The sequence below is a fragment of the Aotus nancymaae genome, unplaced genomic scaffold, assembly GCF_030222135.1.
Source record: "Aotus nancymaae isolate 86718 unplaced genomic scaffold, 86718_ANA_hifiasm-v0.15.2.pri h1tg000004l, whole genome shotgun sequence".
NCBI lineage: Eukaryota > Metazoa > Chordata > Mammalia > Primates > Aotidae > Aotus > Aotus nancymaae.
Genome location: NW_026988415.1, coordinates 50404130 through 50418432, shown reverse-complemented (window position 1 = coordinate 50418432; position 14303 = coordinate 50404130). Strand labels below are relative to the sequence as shown.

General features: G+C 40.5%; 1 pseudogene; it reads right to left on the bottom strand.

Annotated features, from left to right (window-relative positions):
- Positions 1 to 7108: 7108 nt before the first annotated feature.
- Positions 7109 to 14303, bottom strand: part of LOC105725084 (Y-box-binding protein 1-like) — a 112249-nt pseudogene continuing 105054 nt past the window's right edge.

The window sequence follows — 14303 nt, the reverse complement described above, 5'->3', positions numbered from 1 at the left end:
CACTAGAATGTTAACTCCAGGACTTTTTGTCTGTCTGTTTTGTACAGTGATGTGTCCGAAGAACCTAGAAGAATACCTAGCACAGAGTTAGCACTCAATCAATACATTACTGTTGAACTAGATAGGAAATTCTCATGTGGAACACTGATAAACTGGCCTCAGGTTAAATATAATCTACACAGTTGTACTTAAAGCAATACTTCAAGATAATGCAGGTCAATGATAAACTGCTGGCTCGGGTAGGTAAATACCACCACCACTACCTGCCCACCACTCCATCACCCTCGGAATTTGTTCAAAGCTAGTATAGGTATATTCAAACTGTACTGGTATGTTCTATTACATTCAACAAGCTTTACGGTATGCACAAAGCAAATACACCACCAAGTTTAAGGACAGAATAAAATGTAAACCAGCACACAAAAATGTCATAATAAAATAGAACTTCTAAAAGTCTACCCTGCAAATGAGCACATGAAAATGGGCTGTTCCAAATGTTACTCATAAAAGTGATAAATTCATGAAAACTAATGCATTTGCTAAACTCATAAAAACACTTTTTTTAATTTGAGATTTTTGCATTTATTTTGTCATTGTTGGTAAAAAGCTAAATCACAGCTAAGTGGCGTATTATGTTCCAGAAAACATTTCCATTTGCAATCTATTAAAATACCATTTATTACAGTAAAATAGTATATGTGCATCACAGAAAATTAGAAAATACAAGTAAGGAAAACCTTAAAAATTAAGACTTCACATTGTCACCATCAGAGACATCCTATTAACTCTATAGTAAATATGTTTCTTAACTTTGTTAGGCATGTATTACACATAATATGTGGTTTTATATATTTTTGACCAAAATAAGATTATACTGTTTAGCACGTTTTCTTTTTTTTTTTTTAGCACATGTTTTCTTAAGTCAATGATCTGCACCTTTGCCTTTCAGTAAGATTTCAGTTCATCTAGTACCCAAACCACATTTAAATTTTCCCCCAATTGAATGAAAAAGGCAATTTACAGCTAGTTTGCCATAAACAGTACTCAATCAATGATAATGCAGTGAAAACAGTTTTTAAAGTAATAAGCAGTCCAAACTTCTTTAATCACATTATTTTATTTTGGGAAAAATTCCAACCCAAAACAGTCTCTTATCTGAAAATATTTATTTTTAATGCTACATTTATCTAAATGTGATTTAAGTTCTGTTCAGTCTAAATTCACCAGTGATTTGTTAACAAAAATGTAGAATAGATATTTAAAAGTACAAGATGTTCTAATGTTAAAATAAGAGAAAACTTGTTGAATTATAAGAAAAAGGCTTAGATCACTGTAATTGCTAAAAAAAAAATACACAGTACCATAGGACAACTTGCTTTGCTAAGTTTTTAAGAACATGGTCATTACTCATTTGAAACTGATTTTTTAAACTGCTTTTTCTCTTTTTACCATATAATAAACTAATTCATATTCTGTGACTTTTTATTAAGCTTTTTCAGTCATAAAAGTGAAATTTATTTCTGTTACTCTTGGTGATAATAAAGGGTTATGTAATAAAATGACAAGGACCCTAGAATTAATGGAAAATATAAGTCGCTTGTATTCAACAACTCTTTTTCTTCAATATCCTTTAAATTTCAATTTATATTGTCCTTAAAAACAATCAATGGAAGACTTTCCATGGTGATTTTCTGAATGAATCCTCTTTCTAAACATAAAGTACAAACATATAACATTCATAAAATTAATAAATCCATCCATCTGTACAGGTTCTAATCTATCATTGTGTGTTTGAGATTTGAATATTATGTGAAGAAAACTGAAGACACTCAAGTTATACTCTGCATAGTGCTTTTTTAAATTGCAGAAATATGTTGACATCCCCTGGGTTTTGTGATGTAGTGAGGATATGAGGACAAAACTTTCTGAAAGAAGATCAGGGAGTTGGTTCTGAATGTGATTTGATAAGGAAGAACTGAATAAGCCTATACTATCCCTGGGTGTTTCTGTGAAAGTAGGTTTAAGGACAGAATATTCTGGGGAAAAATAAAAGTCTTGAAGTAGATCTGAACATGTTGAATTGAAGGAGAAACTGAACTAAAGTCTCTCTCCTGGGAGTTTCTATTAGGGTTTTCATGCATCTGTGGGGAAGGGTGGGGGGGGCATGTAAGGACAGAACTTTCTTGAAGAAGTAGTCAAGAGTAGGCTCACTACATGACTGGATAAAGAAGAACTAAGTAAGCTGCTTTGGGGATTTCTGTGAGGGTTGGGGATAAGAACAGATCTTTCTATAAAAGAGCTATATAATGGAAGACAGAACTAATCAGAAGCTGTTACTGCATGGGGACAGACTTATTATATATGATAATGAGCTTATAAATAGTAAGTCACAAGTAGACCAACTTCTTTTATTTATTTATTTATTGAGACAGTGTCTCACTCTGGCACCCAGGCTGGAGTGCAGTGGCACAATCTTAGTTCACTACAATCTCTGTCTCCCAGGTTCAAATGATTCTCTGCCTCCCAAGCAGCTGGGACTACAGGTATGTGCCACCATGCCTGGCTAATTTTTGTATTTTTTTTAGTGGAGATGGGCTTTCACCATGTTGGTCAGGCTGGTTTCAAACTCCCGACCTTGGGTGATTCACCTGCCTGGCCTCCCAAAGTGCTGGGATTACAGGCATGAGCCGCCGCGTCTAACTTCTTTTATTATGTGGATTTTCTTTGCCTATTATTTCAAAGCTGGCACTGTTCTCCTACTTCTGATTTTAAGCCACATTATGGGATGAGTTTCAATGAAGGCTTTTGCTCTCCTTATGCTTCTCTTTTCTGTTGTCATAGCTTTTACATATGGATTATGTACACTGAACCTTCAGGATAAAGTATATAGGGTTCAGACATTTTATAAACTAGAGGGTCAAGAGACTTATGGAGGCCACATCCAAGCAGGTATTTCTGCAGAGATGGAGATGGGGAAATGGGTGGTAAAAAGTAAAATAGAAATAAAATTATTATTAGAGGAAAGCTTGAGTTTGGGTTTGGACAAAGAAAGTGTCAAAAAAAATCCAGGGAAAAGCTTAGGCTCCAGATTAACACCAGTAATAACTGCACTGGTGTTTGCTGGTATTTGACCCTGGGCAAGATACTCATGGGGGTGTGATTCATATAAGTTAATACATATCTGAAGGATAACAAGGAAGAGTGTCACCACTATAATTAATTCCTGTAATATTGGATCCTGAAATAATTAGTGGCCTGAACCATATAAACACAGGCTTATCCAAAGGAGGAGAGGGGAAAAAAATCCAAACAAATTACAGTGATATTGTATTCTGGACAAGTTAGTCTTAGGGTATAATCCAAATATAGGAACACCTCTCTGAAGGAGGAGAGGAAAAAATTACTCCAAATTTATATTTAAATAACACAAACTAGTTATTTGTGTTATCTAATCTCTTTTTTTTTTTTTTTTTTGAGACATAGTCTTGCTCTATCACCCAGGCTGGAGTGCAGTAGTGCAATCTCAGCTCACTGCATCCTCCGCCTCCCAGGTTCAAGCAATTCTCCCTTCCTCAGCCTCCCAAGTAGTTGGATTATAGGCATGCACCACCATGTCCCGCTAATTTTTGTATTTTTAGTAGAGATGGGGTTTCACCACGTTGGGCAAGCTGGTTTCAAACTCCTGACCTCAGGTGATCCACCTGCCTCGGCCTCCCAGAGTGCTGTAATTACAGGTGTGAGCCACCACGCCCAGCCGTCTAATCTTTAAAAGTCAAGATTTGCCTGAAGCAGAAGGGCAAACACACAAGCAAATTTAATTCTAGTGATATTGGATGCTGGACAAATTAGTCACGAGGTCTTATCAAAATAACCAAATGCTTATCTGAGGGAGGAGGAAAAAACTGCTACCACCAAATTAATTCCAGAGATATTAAATTCCAGATGAGTTAGTCACGTGATCTGGTCCATAAAAGTGATCACGTCTCTGAAGGAGGAGGGAGGAAGTCACCCCTAACATTAAATCCAAAGGTGTTTGTTTCTAGACTAGGTATGTGTGTTGTCTGATCCATGTAAGTAAGTGCATCTTTGAAGGAGTACAGAGAAAAGACCTATTGAAAGATTATGTAGACATCACTGGCACTGGGTTTTGTCCCAAAGTGCAATTTTTGTGAAAAAAATAAATAAGAGTGTGAGAGAGCCTCCTAGTATGAGGAAAATACCAGGGTAGAATAGAAGCAAGCTATCATAGACACATGGAGTCATGTCATAGAGCAGAAAGGAAACGACAGAATAGTGGCTGACAAAACAGTTATGCTGGGTCAGAGTGGAAAAGAAAGTAGGCGACTATGGTGGGCAGAAAACTGAAAATATAGTGGTTACCAAACAAGAAATCGGTCACTAGGTACCAATATTCAACTATAATAGAAAGCAAATCAACTGTCTTAGTGGAAAGGAAAGTGGACAACTGTACAGCCAACGAATCCAGATCATCGAAAAGCACCCAGAAATTTCACTGTGGAAAGGAATGAGGGCAGCTAGAAAAGGGCAGGAAATTCCAGGTAGTCAGAAATCATTGAACAGGTATTCAAGTTTATTGAAATGAGCACAGTAAATGGCCAGCCAATGAGAATCTGCAAGGTCAGTGTATTAGTCCGTTCTCATGCAGCTATAAAGAACTTCCCAGGATGGGGTAGTTTATAAAGGAAATAGGTATAATAGAGTTCAGCATGGCTAGGAGGCCTCAAAAAACTTACAATCATGGCAGAAGGTGAAGTGGAAGCAAGGCACCTTCTTCACAAGGTGGCAAGGAGAAGAGTGGCAGAGCGAATTGGGAAGAGCCCCTTATAAAATCATCAGATGTCGTGAGACTCACTATCACGAGAACAGCATGGGGAAAGGAAAACTGCCCCCATGACTCAATTACCTCCTCTTGGTCTCTCCCTTGATACATGGGGATTATGGGGATTACAATTCAAGATGAAATTTTGAATGGGGACACAACCAAACCATATTAGTCAACAATATAGAGGCAGAGATCTTAAAGATTTAGACTATTGGACTTTTAACTTTTGGAAGCTTAAAAGCCAGGTGAAAACAGCAGGATTGGAAGCCAAAGTGAAAGGTCAAGGCAATGAGGATGAACAAGACACCAAAATGTAAGTTGAATTTATTCCAGTGATCTTAGTTAGCAGTTAGAGGGAATTAGGAATTGTGTTTCATTATTCTGAGCAGCATGCTCCCCTTAAGATGGTAGTTGCAATATGTAGCTCAGTCATACCATTCTCTAGGCTTTTCTCATGGTGGTAGGAAGTTGGAGTTTATAACATTACTACTGCAAACTAACAGTAAGCATCTTCAATCCATAGAAGTTTTTTCCTACTGAGGGAATGTATTCTCTTTTGGGGTCCACAGTGGGGCATAGCTTTAAGGGCAAGAACTTCTCAGTGCCATGCCCCCCTCCCATCTCTCTCCATCCGGGAGATTTAAGGTTTATGTTTGAATTTTGCAGGCACAGGAATAAACTAGAGTCAATCACTCCAGCGGAAGTTCTAAGGAACTCCTTTCATTGGCCAGGGGTCTTAGAGAAGGTGGGGGCTCCTCCCAGGTTAAAAGTCCCCTTCTTCCACACCCCTTCAGACACTATGTTTGAATCCCCTTCCACGAACACTCCCTTCATGGAAGCCATCTTTCTCTCTCCTGGATTTTCCCTCTGGAGTCCCCTTCCACGAACACTCCCTTCGTGGAAGCCATCTTTCTCTCTCCTGGATTTTCCCTCTGGAGTCCCCTTCCACGAACACTCCCTTCACGGAAGCCTCTCTTCCCCTCCTAAACTCCATCTCTCTCTATTCCCTTCCACTCAGTGTGGAAGCTGCTTTCCTCTCCTGGATTCCATCTTTCTGGATTCTCTCACTCAGTGTGAGTTAGCTGTTTCTTTCTCTCTCCTTCTCCTATTTCTCTCTCTCTTTAAATAAATAACTTTCCACAAACACTTTGCATCCGGCATTTACTGCACACTGCACCGTGGTCCCCTCTCTCATTCTTGAGGGCAGGAGGCCAAGAACCTGGAGAAACATCCTCTCAGGGGAGCTAAGTGCACCCTGAACCCCAATATTACATTTTGGCGAGCCAGCCAGGAGAGGGGGTATACCAGAAGAGGGGTACACCTGAAGAGGGGTACAGCCAGAAAAAGGGTACAGCCGAAGAAGACCTCCAAATCGTGAGTAAAACCGGCCCCATTCTGTCCTGTCTCTTTAAGAACACCTCAAGCGGCCGCAGCTAGGCAGGGCTACAGGGAACCTGAGCGGGGCGGCTCCTCAGAGGCACGACCCAGCCCCTTAAGCAGCTCAGCCCAGCCAGAATTAAAAGCAGTTTTTTACCTTCAAGCTCTCTCTCTGCTTTCTGCCTCCTTCTGTATCCTTCGGATATAATCTCTGGGACCAAAACCTAAGGGAGACTGTGGGGCCTTGCAGGCAAGCACAGCCCCCGGGCCTTTCGCTCTTTGTCGGCCGGGAACAGCCCAGCCCCAGGGGCGGAACTAAGCGCGCAGCCACGGTGGACTGGAGAAAACAGAGGGGTGGGGCGAAGCACAACAGGAGCCTGCAAGGGACCGGGGAGCGTGGCAGCCTGGCGCCTGGCTCTGGCAAGCCTCTCCGGCATTCCCCATTCCCAGGCAGCAGGGTAAAAATGCTCCCCAGGGCATTTGCCTGCCGGCCACGGGTCCCTTTGTGGGCAGTAGGTATGGAAGTGGCCCAGGCGTGCAAGTGGTTCTGGCGGGGTCAATGTGGCAACCGAAAGCCACGGGGGCGGGGGAACTCACAGCGGCCCAGCAGCAAACACGACTTTTTTTTTTTTTTTTTTAATTATTTAAGACCTTTATTAACAGGTGCTTGCAGTTTGTTGACTTTTTTGAAAAAATCAAGTTGTAAACTTTTATTACAAATTAAAAATGAAGTTCTTAAAAATCTCAACTTGACCAGATATGAAACAATTTAAAAACCTTTAAAGGCATATTGAGAAAAAGCAGGCTTTTTTAAAAAACACGTTTGTTATTACGAAAAAGAGACGTCTTTAGGTAAAAATAACAAAAACCCCATGCTGCAGAGATAATGCAGATAGTTCTATTTATCTGGTCAATGGGCAAAAAGCAAGCACTTAAGGTCTTCAGCTCCAATCTTTCGTTCATTTCTTATTGCTGGAATTTCTTATTTCTTCTTGTTGGATGAATAAACCGGATGATGGTAGAGATGGTAAGCCGGCATTTACTCAGCCCCGCCCTGCTCAGCCTCGGGAGTGGACGAATTCTCAGCTGGTGGATCGGCTGCTTTTGTCTCTTTGGTATCTTGTGGTTTAGGGTTTTCTGGGCATCTGCGTAGGTAATTGAAGTTGCGGCAGTACGGACGTTGAGGTGGTTGCTGACCTTGGGTCTCATCTCCTTGATTTTCTTTATCCTCTTCATTGCCGTCCTCTCTAGGCTGTCTTGAGCAAGGAGGGCCCCTGCGGAATCGTGGTCTATATCCCCGATACATATTCTGCCTCATTGGTCTACCTTGTTCTCCTGCACCCTGGTTGTCAGCACCCTCCATCACTTCTCCCTGCACAGGAGGGTTGGAATATTATGGTCGACACCCACAGGGTCTCTGCATGTAGTAAGGTGGGAACCTTTGCCTGCGGTAGGGCCAGCGTGTTGGGCCTGGCCTTCGGGAGCACTCTCTGATCCCTCATTTTTTTCCCCACTCTCACTATTCTGGTAATTTTGCTGGTAATTGCGTGGAGGACCCCTACTACGTGGATAGCGTCTATAATGGTCATGGTCTGCTGCTTATTTACTGCCTTGAACTGGAACGCCACCAGGATCTGTAACATTTGCTGCCTCCACACCCTTTTCTCCTTCAACAACATCAAACTCCACAGTCTCTCCATCTCCTACACTGCGAAGGTACTTCCTGGGGTTATTATTCTTTATGGCAGTCTGGTGTACAAATACATCTTCCTTGGTGTCATTCCTGTTGATGAAACCACATCCGTTCCTTACATTGAACGATTTTACTGTTCCCAAAACCATCGTTGCGATGACCTTCTTGTCCCTTCCGGCAGGCGCTGCCGATGTGAGGCTGCCCGTAGTGCCGGGCTTGGTGTCGGCGGCACTGAGGGTGGGGGCGGTGGGGGGCGGAGGGAGGGAGGTGGGGGTGGGGAGGGGGATGGCGGCGGCTCGGCCTCGCTGCTCGTGGTTGCTGTGATGGTGATGGGCCGGCTGCGGCAGCTACGGCTCCTCCTGGGATGTGATGGTAACTAGGCCGGTGGCGGCAGTGTGGCTGCTCAGGGCTCTCTGGGATCAGCTCTCTGCTCCCACTACCTATCGAACACGGCTTTTAAACTGACGTGGCAAGTGGCTTTTATCCTCTACAGCTGCGGCTCTGAGGGAAAGGAAGCGGTCAAAGCGGCTGCTGGCCGTCAGTCCCACCCGGCTTTTAGACAGGCCACACCACCTCAGGGCGCAGCATTCTCATTCAAATAATCCAGTGACAAGGGATATTAGATATGTGTACAGATAAAACGAGATTGGTCATCTGTTGATAATTGTTGAGGCTGCATGATGAGTACATGGAGGTTCATTATACTACTATAACTACTTCTATATATGCCTAAAACGGTCCATTATCAAAAGTATAGATGTAAAATTATTACTTATTATAACAGACAAGCCTGATAGGTAACAGAAGCTAGGTAATAGTGAAGTAACAAAGCTAAGGGCAACTGATGCATCTCGTAGATTTTACCTTCTCCTCCATTGTCTTTCTTCTATTTTAGTATATGTGAACATACTTGGACTTTGGTGACTTAATTGTGTATGAAATTGATGAAATAGTGATAAATATAAAAAGTACCTTTCTGATCTGAGTTAAAGTGAAAGGAAACTGCAGATTTTATGTGAAAATGCCAGTTTCCATTTTTACTCATTGATCTATGAATATAAAATTTACTGTCATTTTTATTCACAACTGTAAGGGAGGAACCCACATTGAGAAAATAAATAATGGAAGTGATAAGACTTGCAGTGGACAAAAGCAGAGGTGTTAATGCCTCATTGCTGCAAAATGGAAAGGTTAACCAATGTGAAACAATATATAATTTTTTTTTATTTAAACTTTTTAGGCCAGACATGGTGGTTCATGCCTGTAATCCCAACACTTTCGGAGGCTAAAGCAGGAGGATCACTTGAGGCCAGAAATTCAAGACCAGACCAGCCTGGGCAACAAAGCAAGACCACACCTCTAGAAAAAAAAATTTTTTTTTTAATTAGTCAGGCATGATGGCTGATGCCTGTAGTCCCAGTTACTCAGGAAGCTGAAGCAGGAGGATCACTTGAGTTCAGGAGTTTGAAGCTGCAGTGAGCTATGATCGCACCACTACACTCCAGCCTGGGCTACAGAGTGAGAACTTGTCAGAAAAGAAAAGGAAAAAAAAAGAGAAAAGAGAAAAAAAAGGCAAGAAAAGAGAAAAGAAGAAAAGGAAAAGAAAAGAAAGGAAGGGAGGGGAGGGAAGGGGAGTTAAAAATTTTTTTTTTCAGAAATGGAATCTCACTATGTTGCCCAGGCTGGGGTCCAGTGGCTATTCATAAGCGTGATTATATCACATTGCAGCCTTAGTTCCTGGGCTCAAGTGATTCTCCTGCCACAGCCTCCCGAGTAGTTGGGACTGCAGAAGCATGCCACCACACCCAGCTTAAACATTTTTATTGTAAAATATAACAGAAAACTAAATAAAACAAATGGATAGCTTAAGCAATTATTTTGAAGCAAACATCCTTATAAACAACCACCAAAGTTAAAAATCAGAATTTTGCCAGCCACCCCAGAGCGCCATCCTAATCACAGCTCTCTCCATCTCCTCACAAGTAATCTCTACCCTGACTTTTATGATGATCAATTCTTTACTTTCTTACAGATTTATCAGCCAAGTGTTCATTTGTGAACACTGGTTATGTTTCCCCTGATTATTCTTAAGTCTTTTTTAATCCAGAGATCCCCCTTCATTCTTTTTCTCTTGCAACTTATTTGCTGAAGAAACTGTCTTTTTCCCTCTAATTTTCCGCAGTCTTGATTTTGCTCTGTCTTGCGTTTCTTGTAAATCGGTAGGTAGTTCTACAAGCTTGATCAGATTTTAGTTGATTTGCCTTCTTTTGCCTTCCCAGGTGCTAGTGTGTGCTTCTGTCTAGAGGTACAAAATATTTGGCTGCACCTGTTTCCTATGATAACTGCTTTTAGTAATCAATGCCATCAGGCTTGACGTTGAGGGTGTCTCTCCAAACATTTTAGTTGTCAGAAGCATATTCTCTAAAAAGAGAAAGGCCTCATGGGAATAATATTCCCTGAGTTCTTGAATCAGCAAATTGTTGATAAATTGTCCTGTGGCTTTTTATTTGAAAATCAGGCTAGATATAAAATCTGTGGCTCACATTTTTGTTCCTTGGCTATATTAATATGCTACTTCTTTTTCTACAAGCATAAAGCTTTGCTGTCAGTCTAATGATAATCTTATTTCCTCTCCTTTGTGAGTGATTTTTTCCTTCCCTTTAAAATCCAATATTTTACTAGACTATATCTCTCTATTGATCTAGGTCCATTCCTCAGGTATTTGGTTGTGCTCTTTTAGTACCCAGTTTCAAATCCTGTTTCAGGGAAGTTTATATTGTATTATACTTTTTAGAAATGGTTTTGTTTCCTTCCTGTGATTTTCTTCTTTGGAGAGTGAGAGCCTGCAGAAAGTAAAAAATATTTTGAACAGCTGCTGGGGGCAACATCACAGGGATAAATGAAGAATTGCCAAGCAGTATTGAAGGCCCAATTGAGATTAAATGGCATAAATTTGTAGTGGAGCCAATTGGCACTATTCTACAACTCTCTGTAGCAGAACTCACCACAAGCAAACAAAGCAGATGTTTGGGTTTATCCATTGCTTTATATCAGCAGAGAAGATGGAGTGTAAGGTCAAGAGGATGAGAGACTCTAAACATTAGGTGACATGAAGTTGAAATCGTTATTAAAATGTTACCTGTACAAATAAGACAAAAATACACCCCAGAATTTCTGGGACAGTCAAATTATATACTATTTTATTTTCTATTAAAAAATTAAAATGTGTGGCTAAAGGTGGTTTAATTCTAATTCCTCTGTAGGAATGCCCACAATAAACAAACAAATCATTTAAAAAAAAATACTGTTGGCAGACTATTTGTCACAATTTTTGATTTGGATGGAAATATCTGTAGGTCTTTGGCCAGACCATAAAAAGTACACATGTGTTTTGTTGTGTTGCAACATTGTCAATGAAAACAGTGCCTGAGAAAAAAAGGCCCTTTGAGACCTTCTGATTTTTTTAATTATTATTTTCAATCGACACATGATGATTATACATAATGTGGAGCCACAGTGTGATATCTCAGTACATGTATACTATGTATTATGATCAAAGTGTTTACTAGAGACTGGAAAGGATAGAGACTTTTTTAATCACTCATGTAAAGCAGTGTCAATGTAGGTTTCTGATTCTTGCTAATATTATTTCTAGTAAATTTTAGGCTTGTGGAGCTGAAGGTACCATCAACCTAGAAAATGAGGTTTTTCAGAGACTCCCTTTGTCCATGGACTCCTTTTCTGAAGTGGAAATTGATCATAGTTTGTCCATAGACTCCCTTTCTGAAATAGAAATTGATCAATGTTTCTGAATATTTTTTGCAGTTACACCCAACTTAAGGTAATACTACACAGGGATATCATTTTCTTGGTCTCTCTTTCCTCATAGAAGTAGTAACAATATCCCTTGGCCAAGTGTCTTCTTCTTGTCCTTTAAGATTTAGAGTGTTCCTGCTCTTTAACTGTGACACTGTCATAGCTGACATCATTTATGCTCATTGATTCATTGGCTTTCTGGGATTGCTTTTCTCTGTCTTCCTGTTAACCAGGGGTAATATATGGAGTTAATGTTTATCTCTACATGTTGGTGGCCAGAACCCCACCAAACTAGATACACAACCAATCCCATCCATAAACCTTTAGAAATTCTGCAGTCAACTTTAGAACCTCATACAAAGTTTATTACATTTAGCTAAGCTCTCTTTGCTTTTTCTGTCACTACTAAGCCCATTCTTCTTTGGAACTTCCTTGCAATGGTCCAGTCAATAGCCATTTTATCATCTTTGTTCCACTTTGGCTTGCCCTGACTAATATGACAAAATTTAGTTGTAATGCACTGGGATTTAGCTAAGCAGATTCTTAATATGAGTTTTTTGTTTGTTTGTTTGTTTGTTTGTTTTAATGGAGTCTTGCTCTGTCACCCAGGCTGGAGTACAGTGGCGCAATCTTGGCTCACTGCAACCTCTGCCTCTCGGGTTCAAGCAATTCTTGTGCCTCAACCTCCCAAGTAGCTGGGACTACAGGTATGTGCCACCACACCTGGCTAATTTTTGTATTTTTGGTAGAGACGGTGTTTTACCATATTGGTCAGACTGATCTTGAACTCCTGACCTCAAGTGATCCACCTGCCTCAAAGTGCTGGGATTCAGGCATGAGCCACTGAGCCTGGCCAATATGAGCTTTTTGACTAATTTACCCAGCTTGCAGCCCTTACAGCAATTTCTTTATATAAGATCTCAGTCATTTCTTGTCCCCATCTACTGTTAAAACATGTTCCATTCCTGCTCTGCACAGATGGCTTCAGGATGCTAATACCTTTACCAAGAACATCAATGCCTAATATCTTTGCTGGACCAAGGCAATATTAAAGATGCTGACTCCCTCCTGTGATAATGCTGCAGATGCCTGCACTGAGAGTGCTGATTTTAATGGGTTAAATAATATCACCCCAAAATTCATATCCACCTAGAACCTCAAAATGCAACCTTACTTGAAATAGGGCCTTTAAAGATGTAATTAAGAGATCATGCTAAGATTAAGGTCGACTCTAAATCTGATGAAAGTATCTTTATAAGAGACCAAAAAGAATATACAGTGTCAGAGGAGAAGGTCATGTAAAGACAGAAGTAGAGATTGGAGTTATGCTGCCATAAATCAAGGAATGCCAAGAGCCACCAGAAGCTAGAATAGCCACCAAGACTTTGGTAATTTGTTATAATCAACAGGACTTGTTACTATCCCTGTGTGAGGGCCCATGGGGTCTAGCAGAGAGCTATCATTTAGTACCTACTTAGGAAGCTAAACACATCCAGCACCACAGATACTGTATCATATTAGTGCCAAAACTGTTGGTGCCAATGCTGCAGATTCTTTGGCTTTGAATGTCTCAATTAGATTTACTCTTTTTGCTGCAGCCTCCTTGCTAAAGGATTCAGACTTGAGTTTGTTGAGCCTGGCCTAGAATACAATCTGATATATATAATATACTTAGAGTCTATTTCACTTCTGTCCTTAAACACTGGTCTTTTTCCAGAGTGGGATTCACTCATCTTGATTCTTCCTCTAAATTCTTTTCTAGAAGAAACATTAGCCACTAGTGCAATACACATGGATCCCTTGCTTTCTAATCCCACCAATTCTCCTGAAAATGCTCCAAATGTGTCTGACATGCCTGCTAAATTTTTTCCACCTCCATTACCCCTGAATATAACTTTTGGTATCTTTTTTAAAAGTCTAAGGCTATCCAATAATGAGCCCTTCTTAGAAAGACGGAGAAATTGATACACCTTCAAGTAAGTCTTATACAATGCTAAGGCAATGGGGGGAAAAGGTGGAGCTATCTAGTTCCTGCCTTTCAGTTCACATAGTTTGCCAGTGGTAGTTGCTTCTATTCCTGCCTGGTCTCCCATGGGGTCCAGCAGAGAGCTACTATTCAATGCCTACTTAGGCCATGGTAATCTTTCTATTGTTCAATGGCACTTTGGGACATGGGGATAATTTATTAGGGTTTCTTTTGGTCCCATTTTAGACAACACATATCACAGCCATTTCCTCTCTGGGGTCGTGAGATCTCACCATCTACACTGCAAAACATCAGGGTGAAGGATCCTTGTCTTCTTTGTTCTTAGGATCTACATGCTTCTTTCTTTTCATTTCTTCCCTCTCTAATCTAAAGGAAATAGCAAGACTGTAGGAAACACCCCATTCTCTCCACCACTCACTTATTCTTATGAATTCATTTAATTCAGCACACTTCTCTTTTCATATAGCTTGGCTGGGAAGCATATGGGAGTGTGGTTAACAGAACCAGTTTAAATATTTGGTAGAAAGCCTTAGAGTGGGTGTCTTACAGCTACTTGTTGCTTATTTTAGAATGAGGGGTGAGTACTT